This window comes from Hylobates moloch, unplaced genomic scaffold, assembly GCF_009828535.3.
Source record: "Hylobates moloch isolate HMO894 unplaced genomic scaffold, HMol_V3 SCAFFOLD_1, whole genome shotgun sequence".
Lineage (NCBI taxonomy): Eukaryota > Metazoa > Chordata > Mammalia > Primates > Hylobatidae > Hylobates > Hylobates moloch.
The window spans coordinates 99,046,583-99,067,228 of record NW_026652276.1 but is presented as its reverse complement, the minus strand read 5'-3'; the positions used below and the strand labels follow the sequence as shown (position 1 = coordinate 99,067,228).

The following is a 20,646-nucleotide window of genomic DNA, read 5'->3' as shown; positions in this document are numbered from 1 at the left end:
GAGGCCCCAGAGGCCCCAGCCGGGGGTTGCCCCGACCCGGGGAGGAGCCCACTGAGCCTGGGCCTCTGAGCGGAGCTCCAGCTCCAGCTCTGCGGAGGAGACGCGGGCTCACCTCCTTACCTGCCACCCCGGCCACCGCACACCTGGCGGGTGCAGTGTGGGGAAACCTGGCCCTGGCGTCTGCCCACAGTACTGGCCTCGCTCACGGTGGGTGGGGGCGGAGGAATAGAGACCGGGAGGGATCTGAATTCAAATCCTAGCTCTGCCATTACCAGCGTGGAGACTTTGAATAAATTTCCTGTGTCTCCTTCCTGGGTCCTGGGCTTCTAATCTGTAAAATGGAAATAATAATAGTATTAATAATATAGTGTTAATAGTATTAACACTATTATATTAATGATATACTATTAACACTATTATATTAGTAATATAGTGTTGAGTGTTAACACATATTAATAATATAGCGTTAATAGCATTAACACTATAGTATTAATAATACAGGGTTACTATTAACACTGCTATGTTAATAATACATGATTAACACTATAAATAATGTAATAGTGTTAACACTATAATACAGTGTTAACACTATTATATTAATAATAATTATGTTAATAATATAGTGTTAACAGTATTATAATTATATTACTAACACTAGTATATTAATATTATAATTAATAATAATGTGTTAATAGTATTAACACTATTATATTAATGATAATAGTGTTAACACTATTAATAATGTAATAGCATCTACACTATAATAATAATATAGTGTTTCATAATATAGTGTTAACACCATTTTATATTCATAATACAGTGTTAGGCCAGGGGAGGTGGCTCACGCCTGTAATCCCAGTCCTTTGGGAGGCCAAGGCAGGCGGATCACGAGGTCAGAAGATCGAGACCATCCTGGCTAACACGATGAAACCCTGTCTCTACTAAAAATTACAAAAAATTAGCCAGGCGTGGTGGCGGGCGCCTGTAGTCCCAGTTACTCGGGAGACTGAGGCAGGAGAATGGTGTGAACCTGGGAGGCAGAGCTTGCAGTGAGCAGAGATGGTGCCACTGCACTCCAGCCTGGGCGACAGAGCAAGACTCTGTCTCAATAATAACAATAATATAGTGTTAACACTATTATATTAATGACATAGTGTTAATAATATTAACATTATTATATTAATAATATAGTGTTAACACATATTAGTAATGTAGTGTTAACACTATCATATTAAAAATATAGTGTTAGTAGTATTAACATTCATATTAATAACATAGTGTTAACACTATTATATTAATAATATAGTGTCAATAGTATTAACACTATTATATTAATAGTAGCACACTGTGATAGTACTAATATCTGTAATGTTAATGATATTCAGTGTTAGCACACTGTGTTAACACACTGTGGTATTACTAACATCTATGATATTCATAGTATTCAGTGTTAGCACACTGTGATATTACTAATATTTGTGACATTAATAATATCCAGTGTTAGCACACTGTTAACACACTGTGATATCACTAATATCTATATTATCTATCATATTAGTGATATCCAGTGTTAGCACACTGTGTTAACACACTGTGACATTACTAATATCTGTGATATTAATAATATCCAGTGTTAGCACACTGTGCTATTACCAATATTTGTGACATTAATAATTTCCAATGTTGGCACACTGCAATGTTAATAATATCTATGATACTAAAAATATCCAGTTTTTGCACCCTGTGGTGTGTTAACAATGTCTATGATATTAATAATATCAAGTGTTAGCACCCTGTGATGTGTTAATAATAATATCTATGATATTAATAAAATCTATTATTAGCACTCTGTGACTTGCTAATAATAATATCCAGTGTTTACACCCTGTGTTGTGTTAATATCTATGATATTAATAATATCCAGTGTTAGCACACCATGATAATAATATCCAGTGTTAGCACAGTGTTAGCACATTGTGATATTAATAATTTATATGATATTCATAATATCCAGTGTTAGCACACTGTGTTAGCAAAATGTGATATTAATATCTATGATATTCACAGTGTCCAGTGTTAGCACACTGTGATATTAATATTATCTATGATATTCATAATATCCAGTGTTTGTTAGCACAGTGTTATCATACCATGATATTATTCATAATATCCATGATATTAATGCTATGTTAACACACTGTGATACTATTCATAATATCTGTGATATTACTACTAACACACATTAGATATTAATACTAATATCCAGTGTTAACACACTATGTTAACACACTGTGATATTATTCAGAATATTGATATTACTACTAATGTCCAGTGTTAACACACTGTGATGTTTTTCATGATATCACTAATATCCAGTGTTGACATACTGTGTTAACACACTGTGATATTATTCCTCATATCCACAATATTACTACTGATATCCACTGTTGTTAACACACTGTGATATTATTCATAATATCCAGTGTATTACTATTGATATCCAGGGTGTTAATACAATTAATATCCATGATATTATGAATAATATCACCCTGTGATATCCAGGATTATATCCTGATACTGATCCACTACTGATACCCAAGATGTTAACATATTGTGTTAACACCCTGTGATATTATTCATAATGTCTATGATGTTACTACTGGTATCCAGGATGTGAACACACTGTGTTAGCACCCTGTGATATCATTCATAATATCCATGATATTACTACTGACATCCAGGGCGATAACACAGTGTTAATACACTGTGTTATGTTTGTAACATCATCGATATCACTACTGATATCCAGTTTCACACTGTGATATTAATGAAATATCGCTGTTACATTTATAATATACAGTGTTTCCACACTGCTATGTATGAAATATACTATCGAGTGTTTCCACACTGTGCTATGAATGAAATATTATAATGTCCGATGTTTCCAAACTGTGCAATGAATGAAATATTATACTATGCAGTGTTTCCAAACTGTGCTATGAATGAAATAATATTCAGTGTTTCCACACTGTTCTACGAATCAAATATTATAATATCCAATGTTTCCACACTATGCTACGAATGAAATATTATAATATTCAGTGTTTCCACACAGGGATATGAATGAAATATTATACTATGCAGTGTTTCCACACTGTGCTATGCATGAAATATTAAAATATCCAGTGTTTCCAAACAGGGATATGAATGAAGTATTAAAATATCCAGTGTTTCCACATAGGGGTATGAGTGAAATACTAAAATATCCAGTGTTTCCACAAAGGGATATAAATGAAATATCGCTGTGATATTTTTAATATCTACTGTTCCCACACAGGAATAAAGTTGAAGTCTTTCTGTGATATTTATAATATCCAGTGTTTCCACACAGAGATATAAATGAGATATAGCTGTGATATATATAATATCCAGTGAAATATCAATGATATTTATAATATCCACTGTTTATACATGGAGATACAAATGAAATATCCCTGTGATATTTATAATATCCAGTGTTTCCGCACTGTGATATGAATAAAATATCACTGTAAGATGTATAATATCCAGTGTTTACACACTGTGATATTAATGAAATATCGGTTCTGATATTTCTCAGTTCACACACTGTGATATTAATGAAATATCCCTTCTGATATTTTTCATATCATGGTGTTTACACAGAGTATTTACACACTGTGATATTAATGAAATATCGCTTCTAATATTTTTCATATCACGGTGTTTACACAATGTTTACACACTCTTATTAAAGAAATATCGCTGCTATTTATCATGTCATAGTGTTTACACAGTGTTTACACACTTTGATATTAATGATATATCTCTTCTGATATCATATCACAGTGTTTACACAGAGCATTTACACACAGTGATATTCATGAAATATTGCTGCTGATATATCACAGTGTTTACACAGTGTGATATAAATGAAATATCACTTCTGATATTTTTTATATCATGGCGTTTACACAGAGTGTTCACACACTGTGATATTAATGGTATATCGCTTCTGATATTTATCATATTACAGAGTTTACACACCGTGATATTAATGAAATACCGCTTCTGAAATTTATCATATCGCAGTGTTTACACACTGTGATATTAATGAAATAACGCTTCTGATATTTATCATATCAAAGTGTTTACACAGTGTTTACACAGTGTGATATTAATGAAATATCACTTCTGATATTTATCAAATCACAATGTTTACACAGAGCGTTTACACACTGTGATATTAATGAAATAACACTTCTAATATCATATCACAATGTTCGCACACTGTGATATTAATGAAATATCACTTCTGATATTTATCATATCACAGTGTTTACACACAGTAATATTGATGAAATATCGCTTCTGATAATTATCATATCACAGTGTTTACACAAAGTGTTTACACACTGTGATATTGATGAAATATCATCTCTGATATATGTCATACCAAAGTGTTTACACAGGTTTACATACTGTCATATTGATGAAATGTCGCTTCTGATATTTATCATGTAACAGTGTTTACACAGAGTGTTTACAGTGGGTGTATATCCTGTGATGATATTATTCATAATATCTAAAAGACATTACTCCTAATATCACCATGGGTGTACACCCTGTGATAGTGTTGACAATATCCAAAAGATATTCCGTCTAATAAAACCGTGGATGTACACCCTGTGATATTATTCACAAAATCTAAAAGATATTACTCCTAATATCACCGTGGGTGTACACCCTGTGATATTATTCACAAAATCTAAAAGATATTACTCCTAATATCACAGTGGGTGTACACCCTGTGATGACATTATTCATAGTATCTGAAAGATATGACTCCTAATAACACTGTGGATGTACACCCTGTGTGTACACCCTGTGATATTATTCATAATACCTAAAATATATTACTCCTAATATCATCAAGGGTGTATACCCTGTAATCTAATTCACAGTATCTAAGAGATATTACTCATAATATCACCGTGGATGTGCACCATGTGGGTACACCCTGTGATATTATTCATTATATCTAAAAGACATTCCTGCTAATATTACCCTTGGTGTACAACCTGTGATATTATTCATAATACCTAAAAGATATTACTCCTAATATAAGCGCTGGTGTACACACTGTGATATTATTCATACTATCTGAAAGATATTACTACTAATATGACCATGGGTGTTCACTCAGTGGTGTTATTTATAATATCTAAAAGATATTACTCCTAAAATCATCGTGGGTGTCTACCCTGTGATGTTATTCATAATACATAAAAGATATTACTTATAATATCACCATAGGTGTAGGTGCTGTGTGTACACCCTGTGATATTATTCATAGTATCTAAAAGAAATTACTACTAATATCACCATGGGTATCTACCCTGTGATATTATTTATAATAGGGAAAAGATATTACTCATAATATCACAGTGGGTGAAGACACTGTGTGTACACCCTGTGATATTATTCATAAGATCTAAAAGATATTACTCCTAATATCACCGTGGGCATACACCCTGTGATGTTATTCATAATATATAAAAGATATTACTCCTAATATCACAGTGGGTCAACACCTGGTGATATTATTTGTAATATCTAAGGGAGACATTACTCCTAATATCACACTGGTTGTACAACCTGGGTGTACACCCGGTGATATTATTCATACTACCTAAGAAAGATATTATTCGTAATATCTAAAAAGATATTACTCCATATATCAAAGTGGGTGTACATCCTGTGATATTATTTATAATATCTAAAGAAGATAGTACACCTAATATCTCAGTGGGTATATATCCTGTATGTAAACCCAGTGATATTACTCGTAATATCTAAGGGAGATATTACTCTTAACATCACAGTGGATGTACACCCTTTGTGTACAACCTGTGATATTATTTGTCATATCTAACGGAGCTATTAATCATAATATCACAGTTATTATTTGTAATATCTAAGGAATATATTACCTCTAATATCACAGTGGCTGTACATCCTGTGTGTAAACCCAGTGATATTATTCATAATATCTAAGGGAGACCTTACTCGTAATATCACAGTGGGTGTATACCCTGTGTGTAAACCCTGTAATATTATTCATAAAATCTAAGGAAGATATTACTCCTAATATCACAGTGGGTGTACATCCTGTTATACTATTCATAATACCTAAGGGAGATATTGCCTTTAATATCACAGTGGGTGTACAGGCTGTGATATTACTCGTAATACCTAAGGGAGATATTTCTCCTAATATCACAGTGGATGTACACCCTGTGATATTATTTGTAATATGTAAGGGAGATATTACACCTCATATCACAGTGGGTGTACACCGTGTGATATTATTCATAATGTCTAAAAGATATATTACTTCTAATATCATGGTGGGTGTACACCTTGTGATATTATTTCTAATATCCTAGGGAACTAGTTCTATTAATATCACAGTGGGCGTACACTCTGTGATATTATTCAATTATTTGTAATATCTAAGGGAGATATTACTCTTAATATTGCAGTGGGGCCGGGCGCGGTGGCTCACGCCTGTAATCCCAGCATTTTGGGAGGCTGAGGCGGGTGGATCATGAGGTCAGGAGATCGAGACCATCCTGACTAACACGGTGAAACCCCGTCTCTACTAAAAAATACAAAAAATTAGCTGGGCGTGGTGGCGGGCCCCTGTATTCCCAGCTCCTCGGGAGGCTGAGGCAGGAGAATGGCGTGAACCCGGGAGGCGGAGCTTGCAGTGAGTCGAGATCCCGCCACCGCACTCTAGCCTGGCTGACTGAGCGAGGCTCCGTCTCAAAAAAAAAAAAAAAAAATTGCAGTGGGGATACACCCTCTGTGATATTATTTGTAATATCCAAGGGAGGAGATAATACTACTTTTAATAATGCAGTGGGTGTACACCCTCCGTGATATTATTCATATTATAAAAGAAAAAAGATGATATTACTACTAATATCACAGTGGGTGAACATCCTCTGTGATATTATTTGTAGTATCAGAGGGAGGAGATGATATTACTTCTAAAATCGCAGTGGATGTACATCTCTCTGATATTATTTGTAATATCCAAGGGAGGAGATATTACTCCTAATGTAACAGTGGGTGTACACCCTTTGTGATATTATTCATAATACTAAAGGGAGGAGATACTACCTGTAATATAGCAGTGGGTGTACACCTTCTGTGATATTATTCATAATATCCAAAAGAGGAGATGATATTACCTGTAATATCACAGTGGGTGTACACTCTCTATAATATTATTCATAATCTCCCAGGGAGGAGATGATATTACTCCTAGTATCACTGGAAGTGTAAACCCTCTGTGATATTATTAGTAATATTTAAGGGGAGAGATATTACTCCTAATATCATAAACATCTTGTGTGTACACCATCTGTGATATTATTCGTAATATCCAAGGGGAGAGATGACATTACTTGTAATATTGTAAATAGCCTGTGTGTACACCCTCTGTGATTATATTCGTAATATCCAGGGGGAAAGGTAATATTACTCCTCACATCACAGGGGCTGTACAGCCTCTGTGATCATATACATAATATCCAACCGGGGATTACTCCTCACATCAAAGGGACTGTACACCCTCTGTGATAATATTCATAATATACAAGGAGGGAGGTGACATTACTGCTCACATCGCAGGGGCTGTACACACTCTGTTATAATTCTAGTAATATCCAAAAGGGGAGGTGATATTACTCCTCACTATGCAGGACTGTACACCCTCTATAATAATATTTGTAATATCAAAGGGCAGAGGTCATATTACTGCTCACAATGCAGGCTCTGTACACCTTCTGTGATATTAGGAGTAATATCCAAGGAGAGGTGATATTACTCCTTACATCACAGGGGGTGTACACCCTGTGTGATAGTATTTATGATATCAAAAGGGGGAGGTGACATTACTCCTTACATTGCAGGGGGTGTACAACCTATATGATATTATTCGTAATATCCAAAGAAGGAGGTGATATTACTCCTCACAGAGCAGAAGCTGTTCACCCTCCGTGATATTATTCATAATATCCAAGGAGGGAGGTGATATTACTTTTCACATCGCAGGGGGTGTACATCCGCTGCTATATTACTCATAATATCCAAGGAAGGACGTGATATTACTCCTCACATCGCAGGGGCTGTACACCCTCTCTGATAGTATTCGTAATATCAAAAAGGGGAGGTAATATTCTTCCTAATATCCAGGGATGGAGAAGATGATATTACCCCCAATATTACAGGGTGTGTACAATCCCCCTGTGATATTGTTTTTAATATCAGGAGGGGATGGGATGATATTACTAACAATATCGCAGGGAGTATACAACCCCCATGGGATATTGTTCCTAATATCCACAGGAGGAGAGAATGACATTACTTCCAACAACTCACAGTGTGTACACCCCACTGTGATATTGTTCCTTATATTCAAATTCGGAGAGGATGATATTACTCCAAATATCACAGGGGGGTGTACACCCCTGCTGTGATTTTTTCCTAGTATCTAGGGGGGCAGAGGATGATATTACTCCCAATATTGCAGGAGATGTACACCCCCACTGTGACATTCTTCCTAATATCCAGAGGGGGAGAGGATGATATTGCTTCCAATATCACAGGGGTTGTACACCGCCCTGTGATATTGTTCCTAATATCCAGTGAAATAGAGGCTGATATTAGGGGGGAAGAGGATGATATTTCTTCCAATATCACAGGGGTTGTACACCACCCTGTGATATTGTTCCTAATATCCAGTGAAATAGAGGCTGATATTGGGGGGAAGAGTATGATATTACTGCCAATATTGCAGGGAATGTACACCCCACCTGCGATATTGTTCCTAATAGCCAGTGGAAGAGAGGATGATATTACTCTCAATATCGCACCCCACTGTCATATTGTTACTAATACCCAGCAGAAGAGAGGATGATATTTCTCTTAATATTGCAGGGGATGTACACCTCTCTGTGATATTGTTCCTAATATCCAGGGGGCAGAGGATAATATTATTCCAAATATCGTAGGTGTGTACACCCCCTCCCCATGATTTTGTTTCTAATATCGAGAGGGGCAGAAGATAATATTACTCCCAATATCGCAGGGGATGTACATCCCCCCTGTGACATTGTTCCTAATATCCAGGGGGGTGGAGGATATTATTACTCCCATTATTGCAGGGGGTGTATTCCCTCCTGGTGATATTGCTCCTAATATAATGGAGGGGCGACGACAATATTACTCCCAATGTCGCATGGGGTATACACCCCCCGCTGTGATATTGTTCCTAATATCCAAGGAAGGAGAAGATGATATTACTCCAAATATGTCAGGGGGTGTACACCCCCCTGTGATATTGTTCTTCATATCCAGGGGAGGAGAGAATAATATTATTCCTAATACCGTAGGAAGTGTACAACACACCCCCGTGATATTGCTCCTAATATCGAGGGTGGAGAGGAGGATATTACTCCCTATAAAGCAAGGGGTGTACATCCCCCTTGTGATATTGTTAACAGTATTCAGGGGGAGACGATATAATGTCAATATCTCAGGGGGTGTACACACTCCGTGTGATATTGTTCCTAATATCCAGCGGAACAGAGGATGATATTAATCCCAATATCGAAGGGGGTGTACATCCCCCCTGTGATATTGTTCCTTATATGTAGGTGGGAGAGGATGATATTAATCCCAATATCGCAGCGGGTGTACAACTCCCGTGTGATATTGCTCCTAATATCCAAGAAAGGCAGTATGACATTATCCTCAATATTGCAAGGGGTGTACACCCCCTTTGTGATATTGTTCCTAATACATGCACAGGGAGATAATAATATTACTCTGAGTATCGTAAGGGATGTACACACTCCCTGTGATATTATTCCTAATATTCATGAGGGGAGAGAATATTACTACCGATATCGCAGGTGGGGGGAATAACCCTTTGTGATATTGTTTCTAATATCCATGGAGGAAGAGGATGATATTAATCCCAATACCACAGGGAGTGTACACTCCCCTGTGATGTTGTTCTTAACATCCAGAAGTGGAGAGGATGATATTACTTTCAATGTCGCAGGGAGTGTACACGACCCTGTAATATAGTTCCTAATATCCGGGAGGGGAGAGGATAATATTACTCCCAATATCACAGTCGGTGTACAACCCCCTGTGATATTGTTTCTAATATCCAGGGTGGGGAGAGGATGATATTACACCCAATATCGAAAGGGGTGTAAACCTCCTCTGTGATATTGTTTCTAACATACAGGTGGAGAGAGAATAATATTACTCCAAATATCACAGGGGGTGTACGTCCTCCCTGTGATATTGATCATAATATCCAAGTGGGAAGAGGATGATAGTACCCCCAATATCGCAGGGGGTGTACACCCCCCGTGTGATATTGTTCCTAATATCCAAGGGGGTAGAAGATGATATTACTGTCAATATCGCAGGGGGTGTACACCCCGCTGTGACATTGTTCTTAATATCCAGAAGGGGAGAGAATATTACGCCCAATAGTGTAGGGGGTGTACACCCCCATGAGATATTGTTCCTAATATCAACGGGGGGGGAGAGGATGATATTACTCCCAATATCAGAGAAGGTGTACACCCACCCTGTAATATAGTTCCTAATATCCATGGGGAAAGTGGATGATATTACTTCCAATGTCGCAGAGGTTGTACACCACCCCTGTGATATTGTTTCTTATATCCAGAGGGAGAGAGGATGATATTATTTTCAATATCGCAGGAGATATATACCCTCCTTGTAATATTCTTCCTAATATCCAAAGTGGGTGACAACAATATTACTCCAAATAGGGCAGGGGGTGTACACCCCCCTGTGATATTTTTCCTAATATCCAGAAGAGGAAGATATTATTTCCAATATCACAGGGTGTGTACATCCCCCTGTGATATTGTTTCTAATATCCACAGGGGAGAGGATGATATCACTATATCGCAGGGGGTGTACCTTCCCCTTTTTATATTAATATATCCAAAAGGGGAGACGATTATATTACTGTCAATACCGTAGTAGGTGTACACCACCTGTGTGATATTTTTCCTAATATCCAGTGGAAGAGAGAATATTAATCCCGATATCGAAGGAGGTGTAAACCCCTTCTGTGATATTGTTTCTTTTTTTTTTTTTTTTTGAGACGGAGTCTTGCTCTGTCTCCCAGGCTGGAGTGCAGTGGCGCGATCTCGGCTCACTGCAACCTCCACCTCCCAGGTTCACGCCATTCTCCTGCCTCAGCCTCCCGCGTAGCTGGGACTACAGGCGCCCACCATCACGCCCGGCTAATTTTTTGTATTTTTAGTAGAGATGGGGTTTCACCATGTTAGCCAGGATGGTCTCGATCTCCTGACCTTGTGATCCGCCCGCCTCGGCCTCCCAAAGTGCTGGGATTACAGGCTTGAGCCACCGCGCCTGGCTGTGATATTGTTTCTAATACTCAAGGGAAGAGAGGATAATATTACTTTCAATATTTCAGGGGGTGTACCCCCTCTTTGTGATATTGTTCCTAATATCCAGTGGGGGAGAGGTTGATATTACTGGGGGAGTACACACACCCTGTGGTATTTTTCCTAATATCCAGGGGGAAGAGGATTATATTACTCCCAATATCGCAGGGGGTGTATACCCCCTTTGTGATATTGTTCCTAATATTTAGTGGGGATAGGATGATATTACTCCCAATATGGCAAAGTGTGTACCCACCCCCTGTGATATTGCTTCTAATATCAAAGGAGAAGAGAATGTATTATTCCCAATATCGCAGGAGGTGTACACACCCCTTGTGATACTGTTCCTAATATCCAGTGGGAAAGACAATAATATTACTGTCAATATCGCAGGTGGTGTACACCTTCCCTATGATATTTTTCCTAATGTCCAGAGGGAAAGAGAATGATATTACTTCCAATATCTCAAAGACGGTACACTCCCCCGTGATATTGTTCCTAATATCCAGTAGGGAAGAGGATGGTATTATTCCCAATATCGCAGGGGGTGTAAACCCTCCTTGTGATACTGTTCCTAATATCCAGGGCGGGAGAGGACAATATTAATCCCAACATAGCAAGGGTGTACACCCCAGTGTGATTTTTTTTCAATATCCGGGAGAAAAGAGGATGATATTACTCTTAATATCTCAGGGGTTGTACACCTCCCTGTGATACTGTTCTTAGCACCCAGTGGGAAAGAGGATGATATTATTCCCAATACCACAGGGAGTGTTTGCCCCCTTGTGATATTGTTCGTAATATCCAGGAGAGAGAGGATGATATTACTCCCCATATCACAGAAAGTGTACACCCCATTTGTGATATTGTTAATAATTTCCAGGTGGGGAGACAATTATATTACTGTCAATATCACAGCAGTGTACATTCCCCATGTGACATTCCTTCTAATATCCAGTGGAAGACAGAATGATATTAATCCCAATATCAAAGAAAGTGTACACACACCCTGTGATTTTGTTCATAATATCCAGGGAAGGAGAGGATGACATTACTCCCAATATCGCAGGGGGTGTCCACCCCCTTTGTAGGTGTTCTTCCTTCCTAATACCCAGGAGTAAAGAGTATAATATTACTCTCAATATCGCAAGGGGTGTACACCCCCAGTGTGATATTCTTCCTAATATACAGGGGTGGAGAGGATGATACTACTCCCAATATCGTAGAAGTTGTACACCCCCACTGTGATATTGTTTCTAATACTCAGGTTAGGAGAGGATATTACTCCCAATATCTCAGGGAATGTACACCTTGCCTGTGATATGGTTCTTAATATCCACTGGGAAAGATGATGCTATTACTCCCAATGTCGCAGAGGGTGTACAACACCCCTGCAATATTGTTTCTAATATGTAGGGGGGGAGGAAATGATATTACTCCCAATAGCGCAAGGAGTGTACACCCCCCATGTGATATTGTTCCTAATATCCAGAGGGGGAGAGGATGATATTACTCCCAATATCGCAGGGGGTGTACAACCCCCGGTGATATTGTTCCTAATATCCAGGAAGTAGAGGATATTACTACAAATATCGCAGTTGGTGTAGACCCCCTCTGTACTATTGTTTCTAATTTCCAGTGGGGGAGAAAATATTACTCTTAATATCAAGGGGGTGTACACCCTCCCCGTGATATTGTTCCTAATATCCCGAGAGGGAGAGGATGATATTACTCCCAATATCTCAGAGAGTGTACACCCCCCCACCGTGATATTGTTCCTAATATCCAGGAGGGGGGGAAAAGGTGATATACTCCCAATATTGCTGGGGTGTACATCACCCCTGTGATATTGTTTATAATATCCAGGGGGGAGAGGATGATATTGCTCCCAATATCGCAGAGGGTGTACACACACCCCTGTGATAGTCTTCCTAATATCCAGAAGAGGAGAGGATGATATTACTTTCAACATCGCAGGGCTTGTACACATCCCTGTGATATTGTTTTTAATATCAAGGGAAGGAGAGGATGATATTACTCCAATATTGAAGGGGGTGTACACCCTCCATTGATATTGTTCCTAATATCCAGGGGGAGAGGAAAATATTACTGCCCATATCACAGGGGGTGTATACCTCCCCTGTGATTAGGTTCCTAATATCCAGGTTGGGAGAGGATGATATTTCTTCCAATATCACCTCCCCTGTGATATTGTTTCTAATATCCAGGGAGGGAAAAGATGATATTACTCCCAATATCGCAGGGTGTGTACACCCCCCTTTGATGTTATTCCTAATATCCTGGGTAGGAGAGGATGTTATTATTCCCAGTATCCCAGAGGGTGTACACTCCCACTGTGATATTGTTTGTAATATCCACAGGCGGAGAGAATGACATTATTCCCAGTATCGCAGAGGGTGTACACCCTCACTATGATATTGCTTTTAATATCCAGAAGAGGAGAGGATATTACTCCCAATATTGGAGGGGGTGACCACCCACTCTCTGATATTATTTCTAATACCCACAAAGGGAGAGGATGATATTACTCCCAATATCGCAGGGGGTGTATCACACCCTGTGATATTGTTCCTAATATCCAAGGGGGAAGAGGATGATATTACTCCAAATATGGCAGAAGGTGTTCACCCCCCTGTTATATTTTTACTAAGAGGTGGAGAGGTTGATATTATTCAGAATTTTGCATGAGGGGTACACTTCGAGATATTGTTCCTAATATTTAGGGAGGAGAGGATATTACTGTCAATATCGCAAGGGGTGTACACTTCCCCTGTGATATTGCTCCTAATATTTAAGAGTGGAGACGATGATGTTACTGTCAATATAGCAGGGGGCGTATAGCCCCCTGTGACATTGTTACTAATATCTAGGGGGGAGAGGATGATATTACTCCCAATATCCCAGAGAGGTTATATTTCCCTTGTGATATTGTTTTTAATATCCAAGGGGGAGGCGATGATATTACTGTCAAAATCACAGGGCGTGTACCCCCCACCTCGTGATATTGTTCCTTATATGCAGGGGGAAAGAGGATGATATTACTTGCAATATTGCAGGAGGTGTACATCCCCGCCCGTGATATTGTTCCTAATATTTAGGTGGGGAGAGGATTATATTACTCTCAATATCGAAAGGGATATACACCCTCCCCCGTGATATTGTTCCAAATATCCAGGTGGGGAGAGGATAATATTATTCCCAATATCGCAGAAGGTGTACACCACCCCTGTAATATTGTCCCTAATAATTATGGTGGGAGAAGATGATGTTACTCCCAATATCGGAGAGGGTGTACAACCCCCATGTGATTTTGTTCCTAATATCCAGGAGAAGAGAGGACAATATTACTTCCATTATGGCAGGGGTTGTACGCCCCCACTGTGATATTGTTCTTAATATCCAGGAAAAAAGAGGATGATATTACTCCCAATATCGTAGGGGGTGTACACCCGCACTGTGATATTATAACTAATGTCCAGGGTAGGAGAGGATGATATTACTTCCAATATCACAGGGGGTGTTCACCCCCCCCGTGATACTGTTCCTAATATTAAGGATGGGAGAAGATGATATTACGCCCAATATCGCAGGGAATGTACACCTCGCCTCCCGTGATATTGTTTCTAATATCCAGGGGGAAGAGGACGATATTATTCCCAATATTGCAGGGGGTGTAAAACCCCCTTGAGACATTTCCTAATATCCAGGGGGAGAAAGGATGATATTACTCCCAATAGCGCAGGGGGTGTACACCCCTACTTTGACATTGTGGTTAATATCAGGGAAAGAGAGGATGATATTAACCCCAATATCACAGGGGGTGTACACCGACCCTGTGATATTATTTTTAATATTGAGGGGGGGAGACAATGTTATTCCCAATATTGCAAAAGGTGTACACACATCCAGGGGGGTAGAGGATGATATTACTTCCAATATTGCAGGGTGTGTATACCCTCCTTCTGATATTGTTCCTAATATCCAGAAAGGGAGACGACAATATTATTCACAGTATCGCAGGGGGAGTACACTCCCCTATCATATCCGTGTACTTTTTTTTTGTGGGGCGGGGGGGGGGGGGGGGTGGGCGGGAGATGGAGTCTAACTCTGTCGCCCAGGCTGGAATGCTGTGGCACAATTTCAACTCACTGCAACCTCCACCTCCCAGGTTCAAGCAACTGTCCCACCTCAGCTTCTCCGAGTACCCGGGACCACAGGCACACACCACCAGACCTGGCTAATTTTTTTTCATTTTTAGTAGAGACAGGGTTTCACCATATTGGCCAGGCTGGTCTCAAAATCCTGACCTCAATTGATCTGCATGCCTCAACCTCCCAAAGTGCTGGGATCACAGCCGTGAGCCACCGTGACTGGCCCCAACTTCATTTTCTTTAAATGGCCATACACCTGATGATGGTGGGACAGCAGATTGAAATCAAATTGTTATGAATCGTTTAACTTCCATTTCTCTTAACAGGTGGCTGACCTGTCCATTGTATCCACTCTCAGAGTTTACGCCTTGGGTAGAAAAATGCGCCTTTCCTAACGATGAAGGAGAATGTGAGTAGGACAAGAGTCCACTCTTCTTGTACTTGGCTCATGGGACATACTTGGCTGGGTTCATGCATTTATTCATTCACACATTTACCTAGCTTCTCCAAATGCCAAGCAAGTTAACAGGTGCTGGTATAACAGATCCTCACAATAGAGCTAGACAGCACTGCTGCAGATTTGCTCCACACAGTGAGAGAGGAAACATTAGCTGCAGGCTTTACTGACATGGGCTACAGCTTCAGGTTACAAAGAAGAAAAACACAAAAAAAGTCATGGCCGGGCACAGTGGCTCACATCTGTAATCCTAGCATCTTGGTAGGCCAAGGAGAGAGGATAGCTTCATATCAGGAGTTCGAGACCAGCCTGGGCAACATAGTGAGACCCTGTCTCTTAAAAAAAAAAAAAAAAAAAAAATTAAATTAGCCGGGCGTGGTTGTGTGGGCCTGTAGTCCCAGCTACTTAGGAGGCTGAGGTGAGAGGATCACCTGAGCCCACGAGGTCGAGGCTGCAGTGAGTTATGATCATGCCATTGCACTCCAGCCTGAGCAACAGAGTGAGACCCTGTCTCAAAAAAAAAAAAAAAAAAAGAGAATGGGGTGGAGAAAGGGAAGGAAGAGAGGGAAGGAGGGAGGGAGGGAGGACAGAAGGAAAGGGAAGGAAGGAAGGAAGGAAGGAAAAAAAGTCACTAGTCTTGCAGCACAACGCTTCTAAGTGTAAGGCTAGTCTTGTCCATCTGATTTGAGAGCATGGTCAGAGGGACAAATAAACTCTAAATTTTATCTAAGCCACAAAGATCAGCCGGCTAGATCAGCTCCTCCCCCTTGCTCTTCCGAGGCCCACTGCCCTGGGGACGGACAAATGGAGTCTGGGGACCTCTCCGTGGGCTGGATCCAATCTCCGATGCTGCTGCAGCGCCAAGATCTCGGCACATTCACAACATGATGCAAGAGACGGGCAGTCACTTCAGGAAAGAGAGAGAGAGGGCAGGTACAAGGGCAATGGTAGGCGGAGCTTTCCCAAGAAGGGTGCCCAACCGAGAAGGCGTTAGAAGCTGCGTTCTTTCTTCAGGAGGGGATGGACGAAAGCAAAGACCCCTGACCGTGACTGCAGGAACTCAGCCAGGCCCTTAGAAACCGGCGGCGGGCCCCGCCCCTGCGACCAGGAGCCCCGCAAGCTTTGCCCCGCCACCAACCACGTTTCCAGCCGCTACGGCGCGGACCCCTCCTCCGTTCTCCCCACGGGGGCGCACAGCTAGCCCACCCACCCTAGGGGGCGCATGGAAACCGTGGGGTCCGCTGCGCGCACTTCGGAGTCTATTCTGGGCGGCTCGGAGGCCTCATCTTGATCGCGGGCCCTCCAGGAGCCGCCCCGGTCCAGAGCAGGATAGGATGGGGGCTCCCCAAGGGAGGACTGCAGGAAGATGGAACGGGATTTCTTCACCTTCCCTTCATCGCCTAAGTGGGCCTAGACTCTAACTGGCTGTCCCTTCCGTGTCATCGCCACGGTCCCCATGTGCACCCCGTTTGTCCTCCCCTCTTCCTGCCCTATGTCGCCTCCCCCAACTCCATCTCCTTTCGTGACCGCTGGCCAGGTTGACCCTGCGGGGCCCGCGCACTTAACCCTCAGGCCAGCCTGTCCTCCTCTCCCTGTGTGCACCCCAACACCTCCCAGCTTGGTCTGGAGCATGTATTAGGTTGGTGCAAAAGTAATTGCTGTTTTGCAATTTTTTAAATGGCAAAAGCCGTAATTACTTTTGCACCACTTATAAATAGGCAAGGGAAACGTGCAAGAAAAGCCTTAGAGAAGGGGCCAAGAGCCAACCACCTAGCCGGCCAGGAGTATGGGTTTGCCAGCGGCATGAGATATACTGAAGCAGAAAAGGAAGAAAAAAGATTAAGGAGACAAATTGTTCGTGATAAGGGGTTTCCTGATAAATTCAGAAACAGCAACTACCAGTTATGGGGCACTTAAACTGACACTATCTAATTAATCCTCACAACGGTCCTGTGCAGGTGGTGGTTTTGTTTTTTACCATCTTACATGCCAGAGCTGCAGTTGGTATATAACAAAGGCAGCATTTGAACCCCGGCCTGCTCATACCAGAGCGAGGGCATTTAACTGCACCCACAAAGGACAATGGAGGAAGACTGTGTCATTGTAATATGAGCAAATGGGGAAAAGACAAAACAAATGCTTTTATCATGCCCAGGTTGCAAATTTATAAAGATGAATGAAATACACATACAAGAGGCTAACCGTTTTTGTTTGTTGTATTTTTTTTTTTTAAGACACAGTCTCACTCTGTCGCCCAGGCTGGAGTGCAGTGGCGCAATCTCGACTCACTGCAACCTCTGCTTCCCAGGTTCTAAGCGATTCTCCTGCTTCAGCCTCCAGAGTAGCTGGGATTACAGGTGCGCACCACCACACCTGGTTAATTTTGTATTTTTAGTAGAGACGGGGGTTTCACCACGTTGGCCAGGCTGGTCTTGAACTCCTGACCGCGTGATCCACCCGCTTCGGCCTCCCAAAGTGCTAGGATTACAGGTGTGGGCCACCACACCCAGCCATAGCTAACAGTTTTCTAAAAACAAAGAGAGTAAATAGGAAGTGTCCACAAAATAAAGTTTTAAATGTATGTAGTTTATTTGTAAAGGGTGCCGTTTGTTTGAAATCATTCTTACACTCTTGGATTAAAACACTGGTTCCTTCACACACTTATATTTTGAAGGGAATATAAAATGTGATTCCCTCACACCTGTAATCCCAGCACTTTGGGAGGCCGACGCAGGTGGATCACCTGAGGTCAGAAGTTTGAGACAAGCCTGGCCAACATGGTGAAACTCCGTCTCTACAAAAAATACAAAAATTAGCCAGGTGTGATGGCAGGTGCCTGTAATCCCAGCTACTCAGGAGACTGAGGCAGGAAATCACTTAAACCTGGGAGGCAGAGCTTGCACTGAGCCAAGATCGCATCACTGCACTCCACCCTGGGCGAGAGAGCAAAATTCTGTTTCAAAAAAAAAAAGTGGTTCCATATGATACAAATGTTAGAAAAAGGACAGATGTCAGTTTGCTGACTCCAGCAGGGAGTTACCTTTTGGGTGGTAGTTCCCACCACAGCCCAGGATGCCAATATTTTCTCTAGTTACATGTTAAGATCTCCAAATCCAGGGCATCCCTCCTCAAACAATGCCAGTTCTACACTGCTAAATGTTTACTGAATGAATGGATGAATGAAGGCAACATTTTTAGATGTGGGAATCCCATAGTGCTTGGTTCTCTAATCCCTAGGGGCCTCCTTTGAACTTGGTTCTTCAACCTCCTCAGTTGCCCACATACTACATCCTACAGTGAGGCATTTCTCCAGACCTCACTTATTACCTTGAAAGTGCCATACTCCCACATGTAGGCCTTGACATGCTAGCTCTTTTGCTAAAACTCTCCGTGCTCCTCTCCCCGTGTTTCCCACCTGTCATCTACTTCTATCCACCCTTTTGCTCAGGCCAAAAACATAGGAATTTTCCCATTACCACTTTGCTGCACTGCTATAACCAGAGGTGATAGTGACTCGTAGCAGGGATACATGCCCACCAGCAAGTTCTGGTTATCAGAAAAATATTAAGAGTAAATTTGGTCACTGTGTAATGGAAATGCAAATCTAGTGATGGCAGCAGCGGTATCTTGACAGGAGATATGAAATTTGAGAGCTTTGACCTGTGACCTGCCATTGTCAAAACTGTCCAACCCTGTTTCAGAGCAGGGGTTTGACTAGCTCCCTAAAAAAATCTCAGGATATTCTCTCCTAGTATCCCAGAGAACTCTGGGAGCACTTGAGATTAGTTGCAAACTAATGACAATGAGTCATCAGCGATGGACTAGGGAATGAAGAGCTATCAAACTTCTCTGGGTTTTGAGATCTGTGTAATACCAACATCACTTTGGGGTATATTTTTGTGTGTGTGTGTGTGTTTTCTTCAGACAGAGTCTCACTCTGTCATCCAGGCTGGAGTGCAGCGGAGCAATCTCGGCTCATTGCAACCTCTGCCTCCCAGGCTCAAGATATTGCTGTGCCTCAGCCTCCCAGGTAGCTGGAATTACAGGTGTGCAACACCATGCCTGGCTAATTTTTCTATTTTAAGTAGAGACCGGGTTTTGCCATGTTGGCCAGGCTGGTCTCAAACTCCTGAACTCAAGTGATCTGCCCGCCTCAGCCTCCCAAAGTGTTGGGATTACAGGCGTGAGCCACTGCACCCGGCCTGGGGTATGTTTACTAAAATATTCCTTTGTAAAATGAAGCTAGCTGCTTTGCAGAATTGAGAATAAAGTTTAGATATGTACAAACATACGTGCGTGTAGGCAGGTGGAAAGACAGAAGATAAAGGTGCCCTCTACTATTGTATTTCTCCTCTCCCCTTTCAAGACCAAAATGACTCATAACACAAACTCATGTATCAGGCTAATTAAATATCTGCTTAAAGGATTGCCCTGAAGGACTATTTTGAGTCCACCTTTTTTA

General features: G+C 41.1%; 1 protein-coding gene and 1 long non-coding RNA gene across 3 annotated transcripts in view; one reads left to right on the top strand and one right to left on the bottom strand.

Moving 5' to 3' along the window:
- The window catches only part of TMEM225B (transmembrane protein 225B), a 49,334-nt gene that overhangs the window by 12,419 nt on the left and 16,269 nt on the right, over positions 1–20,646 (bottom strand). For both annotated transcript variants that reach the window (XM_032755992.2, XM_058443136.1), the window contains exon 2: positions 121–331. The gene's annotated coding sequence lies outside the window, so the exon portion shown is untranslated. The remainder of the gene's footprint in view (positions 1–120; positions 332–20,646) is intronic.
- On the top strand, positions 64–18,377 carry LOC131384099 (uncharacterized). The gene is made up of 4 exons (XR_009214618.1): positions 64–207; positions 16,054–16,136; positions 16,916–17,117; positions 17,199–18,377. It is a non-coding gene; the product is annotated as an uncharacterized LOC131384099 (long non-coding RNA).